Genomic DNA, 12,926 nt, shown 5'->3' with positions numbered 1-12,926 from the left:
ATTGCATTTAAAAAGGCCCCGTGGGAGTGCAATGGGCCCCTGTCTTGCTGCTTAGCAATAATGGTATGGGTTTAGGTTCTGCTGTGTGTACTGGTGGTTGACTGCCCCCCAGCCCAGAGTGTGCATGGAAAATTGTCTGGCAGCCTCCCTGACAGCAAGCAGTGATAGTGCCCATGAAGGGGACCTTGTTGGGCCCGCCCCTTTCACGGTTATCGCTTCTCGGCCTTTTGGCTAAGATCAAGTGTAGTATCTGTTCTTATCAGTTTAATATCTGATACGTCCCCTATCTGGGGACCATATATTAAATGGATTTTTGAGAACGGGGGCCGATTTCGAAGCTTGCTTCCGTCGCCCTATGCATTGACCCGATATGGCAGTATCTTCGGGTACAGTGCACCACCCCCTTACAGGGTTAAAAAGAAAGATTCCTACTTTCATTGCTACCTGCTTGCTGGCTAGCCAGCTAGCCAGCCCTGTGGGCCTTGCTGCTGCTGCAGCCAAAAAACAAAAGGTGGTGCTGCTGCTGCTTCTGCTGCTTCTGCTTCTGCTTGTGTCTGGCCCCTGTTGGAGCGTCCAGGCACAGGACTTCTGCTGCTGCTGACTAAATGGCCTCCTTAATTGGATCATTTGAGTAGCCAGCACACCTGTGCAGGTAGGGCATGACATGATAGGCAGCTGCCTTGATAGCGGGTGGGTGCTGAATGTTCCTAATTGACAAAATAAGATTAATGCTTATGAAGAAATATAAAATCTCATCCCTTCCCCAATATCGCGCCACACCCCTACCCCTTAATTCCCTGGTTGAACGTGATGGACATATGTCTTTTTTCGACCGTACTAACTATGTAACTATGTAACATAACATGGGGGGGGGGGGTCTCCTGGCTGTTCACACAGGTGTGTCATTGCTGTACATTGACCATGCATTGCTTCTGTGGTATTGCAAAGGCAAAGACAAATGCTTCCAGCCATCCATTGCACTAATGGATTGGTCATCAGCTGGCTGTCTATGTCCCGCATCAATATAGACCAAAGTACAGAGGGTTAGGCTATGCTATTGTGCACCTACCTGATGCATCAGAAGGTGCGAGGCCCTTGCTAAATTCTGTGCACAGACTTTGAGATCTATACTTTAGACTGTATCTAAACCTGCTCCAACATGGACTGACATTCTGGCCTACTTTCAGCCGATGCGACTTGTCTGTCGCTGAACAGTCGCTTTTTATGTATTCAGCACCTATGTATAATGTTGTAAAAATGCTCTAGAAGCTAAAGTCGCAGAAATGTCACACATATTTGGCCTGCAACTTTCTGTGCGACAAATTCAGACAGGAAAAATCAGTATAAATCCTTAGAAAATTATCCCCCAGTGTCTCCATCTGCTGGCGGTATTGAATAAGCATTGCTGCACTGATGGGGTATGCATTAGACGAAAAAAAAGAAGAAAAAGAAGAATAATACGCCCAGAAAAGAGGCGAAAAGGAGAAAAACGTAAAAAAACGTGAAAAAAAAGTAAGAGGAAGAGAAGGGAAAAAAAGGTGGAAATGGGTTTAAAAGTGATTTCGGCGGAGAAATATATATATATATATATATATATATATATATATATATATATATATACGCGCACACACACACATATATATAAACGTATTCTCCGTTGAGATATTGCAGCCGCTGCTGTGTCCAGGCCCAGGAGCCTTAGCACTGTGCTGTGATGTCACTCAATACCACTGACATCACTAGGTGTAAACAACATCTCTCCTTTGCTGTGTATGTGACTATGGAGCTGTTTGGTGATGTCGTCTATTATGGCCTTCATAGAAGCAACAGGAGATTGTTGCATCCATCTAGAACCCTCAGAACTACAGTGCTATGATGTCACTCACTTCCACAGGCCTTGCAGAGTGTAAACAACAACAACCCAGCTTTGTTGTGTATGTAACCATAGGGATTTGTGATGTCACCTAGAACCTTCACAGCAGCGACAGCTTTATGAGGAGCATCAGCACTGCTCTGCCTGAGCAGAACCATCACCGCCATAGGTTGTCAAATAACCCGGATTTAACCCACACAGGTAAGTCCAATGGGGTGCAGGCATGTCCTCTATGCTTACAGCTTCCCGTGGGTGTTGGTTTGATACCGTTTGGGGACAGCCAAGGAGGCATCTGCAGGCAACAAAGGTAGGTGTGTGCTTGTGTGTGTGTTTCCTATGCAGATCCTAAGCCCAGTGTCACATGCAAGTAGGAGGAGTAAGAAGGGTTCCTGGCAAATCCGGGTTATGGATTGCATTTAAAAAGGCCCCGTGGGAGTGCAATGGGCCCCTGTCTTGCTGCTTAGCAATAATGGTATGGGTTTAGGTTCTGCTGTGTGTACTGGTGGTTGACTGCCCCCCAGCCCAGAGTGTGCATGGAAAATTGTCTGGCAGCCTCCCTGACAGCAAGCAGTGATAGTGCCCATGAAGGGGACCTTGTTGGGCCCGCCCCTTTCACGGTTATCGCTTCTCGGCCTTTTGGCTAAGATCAAGTGTAGTATCTGTTCTTATCAGTTTAATATCTGATACGTCCCCTATCTGGGGACCATATATTAAATGGATTTTTGAGAACGGGGGCCGATTTCGAAGCTTGCTTCCGTCGCCCTATGCATTGACCCGATATGGCAGTATCTTCGGGTACAGTGCACCACCCCCTTACAGGGTTAAAAAGAAAGATTCCTACTTTCATTGCTACCTGCTTGCTGGCTAGCCAGCTAGCCAGCCCTGTGGGCCTTGCTGCTGCTGCAGCCAAAAAACAAAAGGTGGTGCTGCTGCTGCTTCTGCTGCTTCTGCTTCTGCTTGTGTCTGGCCCCTGTTGGAGCGTCCAGGCACAGGACTTCTGCTGCTGCTGACTAAATGGCCTCCTTAATTGGATCATTTGAGTAGCCAGCACACCTGTGCAGGTAGGGCATGACATGATAGGCAGCTGCCTTGATAGCGGGTGGGTGCTGAATGTTCCTAATTGACAAAATAAGATTAATGCTTATGAAGAAATATAAAATCTCATCCCTTCCCCAATATCGCGCCACACCCCTACCCCTTAATTCCCTTCGACCGTACTAACTATGTAACTATGTAACATAACATGGGGGGGGGGGGGTCTCCTGGCTGTTCACACAGGTGTGTCATTGCTGTACATTGACCATGCATTGCTTCTGTGGTATTGCAAAGGCAAAGACAAATGCTTCCAGCCATCCATTGCACTAATGGATTGGTCATCAGCTGGCTGTCTATGTCCCGCATCAATATAGACCAAAGTACAGAGGGTTAGGCTATGCTATTGTGCACCTACCTGATGCATCAGAAGGTGCGAGGCCCTTGCTAAATTCTGTGCACAGACTTTGAGATCTATACTTTAGACTGTATCTAAACCTGCTCCAACATGGACTGACATTCTGGCCTACTTTCAGCCGATGCGACTTGTCTGTCGCTGAACAGTCGCTTTTTATGTATTCAGCACCTATGTATAATGTTGTAAAAATGCTCTAGAAGCTAAAGTCGCAGAAATGTCACACATATTTGGCCTGCAACTTTCTGTGCGACAAATTCAGACAGGAAAAATCAGTATAAATCCTTAGAAAATTATCCCCCAGTGTCTCCATCTGCTGGCGGTATTGAATAAGCATTGCTGCACTGATGGGGTATGCATTAGACGAAAAAAAAGAAGAAAAAGAAGAATAATACGCCCAGAAAAGAGGCGAAAAGGAGAAAAACGTAAAAAAACGTGAAAAAAAAGTAAGAGGAAGAGAAGGGAAAAAAAGGTGGAAATGGGTTTAAAAGTGATTTCGGCGGAGAAATATATATATATATATATATATATATATATATATATATATATATATACGCGCACACACACACATATATATAAACGTATTCTCCGTTGAGATATTGCAGCCGCTGCTGTGTCCAGGCCCAGGAGCCTTAGCACTGTGCTGTGATGTCACTCAATACCACTGACATCACTAGGTGTAAACAACATCTCTCCTTTGCTGTGTATGTGACTATGGAGCTGTTTGGTGATGTCGTCTATTATGGCCTTCATAGAAGCAACAGGAGATTGTTGCATCCATCTAGAACCCTCAGAACTACAGTGCTATGATGTCACTCACTTCCACAGGCCTTGCAGAGTGTAAACAACAACAACCCAGCTTTGTTGTGTATGTAACCATAGGGATTTGTGATGTCACCTAGAACCTTCACAGCAGCGACAGCTTTATGAGGAGCATCAGCACTGCTCTGCCTGAGCAGAACCATCACCGCCATAGGTTGTCAAATAACCCGGATTTAACCCACACAGGTAAGTCCAATGGGGTGCAGGCATGTCCTCTATGCTTACAGCTTCCCGTGGGTGTTGGTTTGATACCGTTTGGGGACAGCCAAGGAGGCATCTGCAGGCAACAAAGGTAGGTGTGTGCTTGTGTGTGTGTTTCCTATGCAGATCCTAAGCCCAGTGTCACATGCAAGTAGGAGGAGTAAGAAGGGTTCCTGGCAAATCCGGGTTATGGATTGCATTTAAAAAGGCCCCGTGGGAGTGCAATGGGCCCCTGTCTTGCTGCTTAGCAATAATGGTATGGGTTTAGGTTCTGCTGTGTGTACTGGTGGTTGACTGCCCCCCAGCCCAGAGTGTGCATGGAAAATTGTCTGGCAGCCTCCCTGACAGCAAGCAGTGATAGTGCCCATGAAGGGGACCTTGTTGGGCCCGCCCCTTTCACGGTTATCGCTTCTCGGCCTTTTGGCTAAGATCAAGTGTAGTATCTGTTCTTATCAGTTTAATATCTGATACGTCCCCTATCTGGGGACCATATATTAAATGGATTTTTGAGAACGGGGGCCGATTTCGAAGCTTGCTTCCGTCGCCCTATGCATTGACCCGATATGGCAGTATCTTCGGGTACAGTGCACCACCCCCTTACAGGGTTAAAAAGAAAGATTCCTACTTTCATTGCTACCTGCTTGCTGGCTAGCCAGCTAGCCAGCCCTGTGGGCCTTGCTGCTGCTGCAGCCAAAAAACAAAAGGTGGTGCTGCTGCTGCTTCTGCTGCTTCTGCTTCTGCTTGTGTCTGGCCCCTGTTGGAGCGTCCAGGCACAGGACTTCTGCTGCTGCTGACTAAATGGCCTCCTTAATTGGATCATTTGAGTAGCCAGCACACCTGTGCAGGTAGGGCATGACATGATAGGCAGCTGCCTTGATAGCGGGTGGGTGCTGAATGTTCCTAATTGACAAAATAAGATTAATGCTTATGAAGAAATATAAAATCTCATCCCTTCCCCAATATCGCGCCACACCCCTACCCCTTAATTCCCTGGTTGAACGTGATGGACATATGTCTTTTTTCGACCGTACTAACTATGTAACTATGTAACATAACATGGGGGGGGGGGGTCTCCTGGCTGTTCACACAGGTGTGTCATTGCTGTACATTGACCATGCATTGCTTCTGTGGTATTGCAAAGGCAAAGACAAATGCTTCCAGCCATCCATTGCACTAATGGATTGGTCATCAGCTGGCTGTCTATGTCCCGCATCAATATAGACCAAAGTACAGAGGGTTAGGCTATGCTATTGTGCACCTACCTGATGCATCAGAAGGTGCGAGGCCCTTGCTAAATTCTGTGCACAGACTTTGAGATCTATACTTTAGACTGTATCTAAACCTGCTCCAACATGGACTGACATTCTGGCCTACTTTCAGCCGATGCGACTTGTCTGTCGCTGAACAGTCGCTTTTTATGTATTCAGCACCTATGTATAATGTTGTAAAAATGCTCTAGAAGCTAAAGTCGCAGAAATGTCACACATATTTGGCCTGCAACTTTCTGTGCGACAAATTCAGACAGGAAAAATCAGTATAAATCCTTAGAAAATTATCCCCCAGTGTCTCCATCTGCTGGCGGTATTGAATAAGCATTGCTGCACTGATGGGGTATGCATTAGACGAAAAAAAAGAAGAAAAAGAAGAATAATACGCCCAGAAAAGAGGCGAAAAGGAGAAAAACGTAAAAAAACGTGAAAAAAAAGTAAGAGGAAGAGAAGGGAAAAAAAGGTGGAAATGGGTTTAAAAGTGATTTCGGCGGAGAATATATATATATATATATATATATATATATATATATATATATATACGCGCACACACACACATATATATAAACGTATTCTCCGTTGAGATATTGCAGCCGCTGCTGTGTCCAGGCCCAGGAGCCTTAGCACTGTGCTGTGATGTCACTCAATACCACTGACATCACTAGGTGTAAACAACATCTCTCCTTTGCTGTGTATGTGACTATGGAGCTGTTTGGTGATGTCGTCTATTATGGCCTTCATAGAAGCAACAGGAGATTGTTGCATCCATCTAGAACCCTCAGAACTACAGTGCTATGATGTCACTCACTTCCACAGGCCTTGCAGAGTGTAAACAACAACAACCCAGCTTTGTTGTGTATGTAACCATAGGGATTTGTGATGTCACCTAGAACCTTCACAGCAGCGACAGCTTTATGAGGAGCATCAGCACTGCTCTGCCTGAGCAGAACCATCACCGCCATAGGTTGTCAAATAACCCGGATTTAACCCACACAGGTAAGTCCAATGGGGTGCAGGCATGTCCTCTATGCTTACAGCTTCCCGTGGGTGTTGGTTTGATACCGTTTGGGGACAGCCAAGGAGGCATCTGCAGGCAACAAAGGTAGGTGTGTGCTTGTGTGTGTGTTTCCTATGCAGATCCTAAGCCCAGTGTCACATGCAAGTAGGAGGAGTAAGAAGGGTTCCTGGCAAATCCGGGTTATGGATTGCATTTAAAAAGGCCCCGTGGGAGTGCAATGGGCCCCTGTCTTGCTGCTTAGCAATAATGGTATGGGTTTAGGTTCTGCTGTGTGTACTGGTGGTTGACTGCCCCCCAGCCCAGAGTGTGCATGGAAAATTGTCTGGCAGCCTCCCTGACAGCAAGCAGTGATAGTGCCCATGAAGGGGACCTTGTTGGGCCCGCCCCTTTCACGGTTATCGCTTCTCGGCCTTTTGGCTAAGATCAAGTGTAGTATCTGTTCTTATCAGTTTAATATCTGATACGTCCCCTATCTGGGGACCATATATTAAATGGATTTTTGAGAACGGGGGCCGATTTCGAAGCTTGCTTCCGTCGCCCTATGCATTGACCCGATATGGCAGTATCTTCGGGTACAGTGCACCACCCCCTTACAGGGTTAAAAAGAAAGATTCCTACTTTCATTGCTACCTGCTTGCTGGCTAGCCAGCTAGCCAGCCCTGTGGGCCTTGCTGCTGCTGCAGCCAAAAAACAAAAGGTGGTGCTGCTGCTGCTTCTGCTGCTTCTGCTTCTGCTTGTGTCTGGCCCCTGTTGGAGCGTCCAGGCACAGGACTTCTGCTGCTGCTGACTAAATGGCCTCCTTAATTGGATCATTTGAGTAGCCAGCACACCTGTGCAGGTAGGGCATGACATGATAGGCAGCTGCCTTGATAGCGGGTGGGTGCTGAATGTTCCTAATTGACAAAATAAGATTAATGCTTATGAAGAAATATAAAATCTCATCCCTTCCCCAATATCGCGCCACACCCCTACCCCTTAATTCCCTGGTTGAACGTGATGGACATATGTCTTTTTTCGACCGTACTAACTATGTAACTATGTAACATAACATGGGGGGGGGGGGGTCTCCTGGCTGTTCACACAGGTGTGTCATTGCTGTACATTGACCATGCATTGCTTCTGTGGTATTGCAAAGGCAAAGACAAATGCTTCCAGCCATCCATTGCACTAATGGATTGGTCATCAGCTGGCTGTCTATGTCCCGCATCAATATAGACCAAAGTACAGAGGGTTAGGCTATGCTATTGTGCACCTACCTGATGCATCAGAAGGTGCGAGGCCCTTGCTAAATTCTGTGCACAGACTTTGAGATCTATACTTTAGACTGTATCTAAACCTGCTCCAACATGGACTGACATTCTGGCCTACTTTCAGCCGATGCGACTTGTCTGTCGCTGAACAGTCGCTTTTTATGTATTCAGCACCTATGTATAATGTTGTAAAAATGCTCTAGAAGCTAAAGTCGCAGAAATGTCACACATATTTGGCCTGCAACTTTCTGTGCGACAAATTCAGACAGGAAAAATCAGTATAAATCCTTAGAAAATTATCCCCCAGTGTCTCCATCTGCTGGCGGTATTGAATAAGCATTGCTGCACTGATGGGGTATGCATTAGACGAAAAAAAAGAAGAAAAAGAAGAATAATACGCCCAGAAAAGAGGCGAAAAGGAGAAAAACGTAAAAAAACGTGAAAAAAAAGTAAGAGGAAGAGAAGGGAAAAAAAGGTGGAAATGGGTTTAAAAGTGATTTCGGCGGAGAAATATATATATATATATATATATATATATATATATATATATATATATACGCGCACACACACACATATATATAAACGTATTCTCCGTTGAGATATTGCAGCCGCTGCTGTGTCCAGGCCCAGGAGCCTTAGCACTGTGCTGTGATGTCACTCAATACCACTGACATCACTAGGTGTAAACAACATCTCTCCTTTGCTGTGTATGTGACTATGGAGCTGTTTGGTGATGTCGTCTATTATGGCCTTCATAGAAGCAACAGGAGATTGTTGCATCCATCTAGAACCCTCAGAACTACAGTGCTATGATGTCACTCACTTCCACAGGCCTTGCAGAGTGTAAACAACAACAACCCAGCTTTGTTGTGTATGTAACCATAGGGATTTGTGATGTCACCTAGAACCTTCACAGCAGCGACAGCTTTATGAGGAGCATCAGCACTGCTCTGCCTGAGCAGAACCATCACCGCCATAGGTTGTCAAATAACCCGGATTTAACCCACACAGGTAAGTCCAATGGGGTGCAGGCATGTCCTCTATGCTTACAGCTTCCCGTGGGTGTTGGTTTGATACCGTTTGGGGACAGCCAAGGAGGCATCTGCAGGCAACAAAGGTAGGTGTGTGCTTGTGTGTGTGTTTCCTATGCAGATCCTAAGCCCAGTGTCACATGCAAGTAGGAGGAGTAAGAAGGGTTCCTGGCAAATCCGGGTTATGGATTGCATTTAAAAAGGCCCCGTGGGAGTGCAATGGGCCCCTGTCTTGCTGCTTAGCAATAATGGTATGGGTTTAGGTTCTGCTGTGTGTACTGGTGGTTGACTGCCCCCCAGCCCAGAGTGTGCATGGAAAATTGTCTGGCAGCCTCCCTGACAGCAAGCAGTGATAGTGCCCATGAAGGGGACCTTGTTGGGCCCGCCCCTTTCACGGTTATCGCTTCTCGGCCTTTTGGCTAAGATCAAGTGTAGTATCTGTTCTTATCAGTTTAATATCTGATACGTCCCCTATCTGGGGACCATATATTAAATGGATTTTTGAGAACGGGGGCCGATTTCGAAGCTTGCTTCCGTCGCCCTATGCATTGACCCGATATGGCAGTATCTTCGGGTACAGTGCACCACCCCCTTACAGGGTTAAAAAGAAAGATTCCTACTTTCATTGCTACCTGCTTGCTGGCTAGCCAGCTAGCCAGCCCTGTGGGCCTTGCTGCTGCTGCAGCCAAAAAACAAAAGGTGGTGCTGCTGCTGCTTCTGCTGCTTCTGCTTCTGCTTGTGTCTGGCCCCTGTTGGAGCGTCCAGGCACAGGACTTCTGCTGCTGCTGACTAAATGGCCTCCTTAATTGGATCATTTGAGTAGCCAGCACACCTGTGCAGGTAGGGCATGACATGATAGGCAGCTGCCTTGATAGCGGGTGGGTGCTGAATGTTCCTAATTGACAAAATAAGATTAATGCTTATGAAGAAATATAAAATCTCATCCCTTCCCCAATATCGCGCCACACCCCTACCCCTTAATTCCCTGGTTGAACGTGATGGACATATGTCTTTTTTCGACCGTACTAACTATGTAACTATGTAACATAACATGGGGGGGGGGGGTCTCCTGGCTGTTCACACAGGTGTGTCATTGCTGTACATTGACCATGCATTGCTTCTGTGGTATTGCAAAGGAAGGCAAAGACAAATGCTTCCAGCCATCCATTGCACTAATGGATTGGTCATCAGCTGGCTGTCTATGTCCCGCATCAATATAGACCAAAGTACAGAGGGTTAGGCTATGCTATTGTGCACCTACCTGATGCATCAGAAGGTGCGAGGCCCTTGCTAAATTCTGTGCACAGACTTTGAGATCTATACTTTAGACTGTATCTAAACCTGCTCCAACATGGACTGACATTCTGGCCTACTTTCAGCCGATGCGACTTGTCTGTCGCTGAACAGTCGCTTTTTATGTATTCAGCACCTATGTATAATGTTGTAAAAATGCTCTAGAAGCTAAAGTCGCAGAAATGTCACACATATTTGGCCTGCAACTTTCTGTGCGACAAATTCAGACAGGAAAAATCAGTATAAATCCTTAGAAAATTATCCCCCAGTGTCTCCATCTGCTGGCGGTATTGAATAAGCATTGCTGCACTGATGGGGTATGCATTAGACGAAAAAAAAGAAGAAAAAGAAGAATAATACGCCCAGAAAAGAGGCGAAAAGGAGAAAAACGTAAAAAAACGTGAAAAAAAAGTAAGAGGAAGAGAAGGGAAAAAAAGGTGGAAATGGGTTTAAAAGTGATTTCGGCGGAGAAATATATATATATATATATATATATATATATATATATATATATATACGCGCACACACACACATATATATAAACGTATTCTCCGTTGAGATATTGCAGCCGCTGCTGTGTGTCTCAGGCCCAGGAGCCTTAGCACTGTGCTGTGATGTCACTCAATACCACTGACATCACTAGGTGTAAACAACATCTCTCCTTTGCTGTGTATGTGACTATGGAGCTGTTTGGTGATGTCGTCTATTATGGCCTTCATAGAAGCAACAGGAGATTGTTGCATCCATCTAGAACCCTCAGAACTACAGTGCTATGATGTCACTCACTTCCACAGGCCTTGCAGAGTGTAAACAACAACAACCCAGCTTTGTTGTGTATGTAACCATAGGGATTTGTGATGTCACCTAGAACCTTCACAGCAGCGACAGCTTTATGAGGAGCATCAGCACTGCTCTGCCTGAGCAGAACCATCACCGCCATAGGTTGTCAAATAACCCGGATTTAACCCACACAGGTAAGTCCAATGGGGTGCAGGCATGTCCTCTATGCTTACAGCTTCCCGTGGGTGTTGGTTTGATACCGTTTGGGGACAGCCAAGGAGGCATCTGCAGGCAACAAAGGTAGGTGTGTGCTTGTGTGTGTGTTTCCTATGCAGATCCTAAGCCCAGTGTCACATGCAAGTAGGAGGAGTAAGAAGGGTTCCTGGCAAATCCGGGTTATGGATTGCATTTAAAAAGGCCCCGTGGGAGTGCAATGGGCCCCTGTCTTGCTGCTTAGCAATAATGGTATGGGTTTAGGTTCTGCTGTGTGTACTGGTGGTTGACTGCCCCCCAGCCCAGAGTGTGCATGGAAAATTGTCTGGCAGCCTCCCTGACAGCAAGCAGTGATAGTGCCCATGAAGGGGACCTTGTTGGGCCCGCCCCTTTCACGGTTATCGCTTCTCGGCCTTTTGGCTAAGATCAAGTGTAGTATCTGTTCTTATCAGTTTAATATCTGATACGTCCCCTATCTGGGGACCATATATTAAATGGATTTTTGAGAACGGGGGCCGATTTCGAAGCTTGCTTCCGTCGCCCTATGCATTGACCCGATATGGCAGTATCTTCGGGTACAGTGCACCACCCCCTTACAGGGTTAAAAAGAAAGATTCCTACTTTCATTGCTACCTGCTTGCTGGCTAGCCAGCTAGCCAGCCCTGTGGGCCTTGCTGCTGCTGCAGCCAAAAAACAAAAGGTGGTGCTGCTGCTGCTTCTGCTGCTTCTGCTTCTGCTTGTGTCTGGCCCCTGTTGGAGCGTCCAGGCACAGGACTTCTGCTGCTGCTGACTAAATGGCCTCCTTAATTGGATCATTTGAGTAGCCAGCACACCTGTGCAGGTAGGGCATGACATGATAGGCAGCTGCCTTGATAGCGGGTGGGTGCTGAATGTTCCTAATTGACAAAATAAGATTAATGCTTATGAAGAAATATAAAATCTCATCCCTTCCCCAATATCGCGCCACACCCCTACCCCTTAATTCCCTGGTTGAACGTGATGGACATATGTCTTTTTTCGACCGTACTAACTATGTAACTATGTAACATAACATGGGGGGGGGGGGTCTCCTGGCTGTTCACACAGGTGTGTCATTGCTGTACATTGACCATGCATTGCTTCTGTGGTATTGCAAAGGCAAAGACAAATGCTTCCAGCCATCCATTGCACTAATGGATTGGTCATCAGCTGGCTGTCTATGTCCCGCATCAATATAGACCAAAGTACAGAGGGTTAGGCTATGCTATTGTGCACCTACCTGATGCATCAGAAGGTGCGAGGCCCTTGCTAAATTCTGTGCACAGACTTTGAGATCTATACTTTAGACTGTATCTAAACCTGCTCCAACATGGACTGACATTCTGGCCTACTTTCAGCCGATGCGACTTGTCTGTCGCTGAACAGTCGCTTTTTATGTATTCAGCACCTATGTATAATGTTGTAAAAATGCTCTAGAAGCTAAAGTCGCAGAAATGTCACACATATTTGGCCTGCAACTTTCTGTGCGACAAATTCAGACAGGAAAAATCAGTATAAATCCTTAGAAAATTATCCCCCAGTGTCTCCATCTGCTGGCGGTATTGAATAAGCATTGCTGCACTGATGGGGTATGCATTAGACGAAAAAAAAGAAGAAAAAGAAGAATAATACGCCCAGAAAAGAGGCGAAAAGGAGAAAAACGTAAAAAAACGTGAAAAAAAAGTAAGAGGAAGAGAAGGGAAAAAAAGGTG

General features: G+C 46.1%; 6 non-coding genes across 6 annotated transcripts; all 6 read left to right on the top strand.

The window, feature by feature from the left end:
• The first annotated feature begins 211 nt into the window (after nucleotides 1-211).
• On the top strand, nucleotides 212-402 carry LOC130319535 (U2 spliceosomal RNA). Its single transcript, XR_008865703.1, has one exon. It is a non-coding gene; the product is annotated as a U2 spliceosomal RNA (small nuclear RNA).
• A 2,091-nt stretch (nucleotides 403-2,493) lies between these two features.
• On the top strand, nucleotides 2,494-2,684 carry LOC130319533 (U2 spliceosomal RNA). The gene has a single exon (XR_008865702.1). It is a non-coding gene; the product is annotated as a U2 spliceosomal RNA (small nuclear RNA).
• Nucleotides 2,685-4,747: 2,063 nt separating this feature from the next.
• On the top strand, nucleotides 4,748-4,938 carry LOC130319532 (U2 spliceosomal RNA). Its single transcript, XR_008865701.1, has one exon. It is a non-coding gene; the product is annotated as a U2 spliceosomal RNA (small nuclear RNA).
• Nucleotides 4,939-7,026: 2,088 nt separating this feature from the next.
• LOC130319531 (U2 spliceosomal RNA) lies at nucleotides 7,027-7,217 on the top strand. The gene has a single exon (XR_008865700.1). It is a non-coding gene; the product is annotated as a U2 spliceosomal RNA (small nuclear RNA).
• Nucleotides 7,218-9,309: 2,092 nt separating this feature from the next.
• Nucleotides 9,310-9,500, top strand: LOC130319530 (U2 spliceosomal RNA). The gene has a single exon (XR_008865699.1). It is a non-coding gene; the product is annotated as a U2 spliceosomal RNA (small nuclear RNA).
• Nucleotides 9,501-11,596: 2,096 nt separating this feature from the next.
• On the top strand, nucleotides 11,597-11,787 carry LOC130319529 (U2 spliceosomal RNA). Its single transcript, XR_008865698.1, has one exon. It is a non-coding gene; the product is annotated as a U2 spliceosomal RNA (small nuclear RNA).
• The last annotated feature ends 1,139 nt before the right edge of the window (nucleotides 11,788-12,926 follow it).

The sequence above is a fragment of the Hyla sarda genome, unplaced genomic scaffold (genome assembly GCF_029499605.1).
Source record: "Hyla sarda isolate aHylSar1 unplaced genomic scaffold, aHylSar1.hap1 scaffold_2138, whole genome shotgun sequence".
Lineage (NCBI taxonomy): Eukaryota > Metazoa > Chordata > Amphibia > Anura > Hylidae > Hyla > Hyla sarda.
Note: the sequence above shows the minus strand (reverse complement) of the source record. Positions and strands in the feature narration are given on the sequence as shown.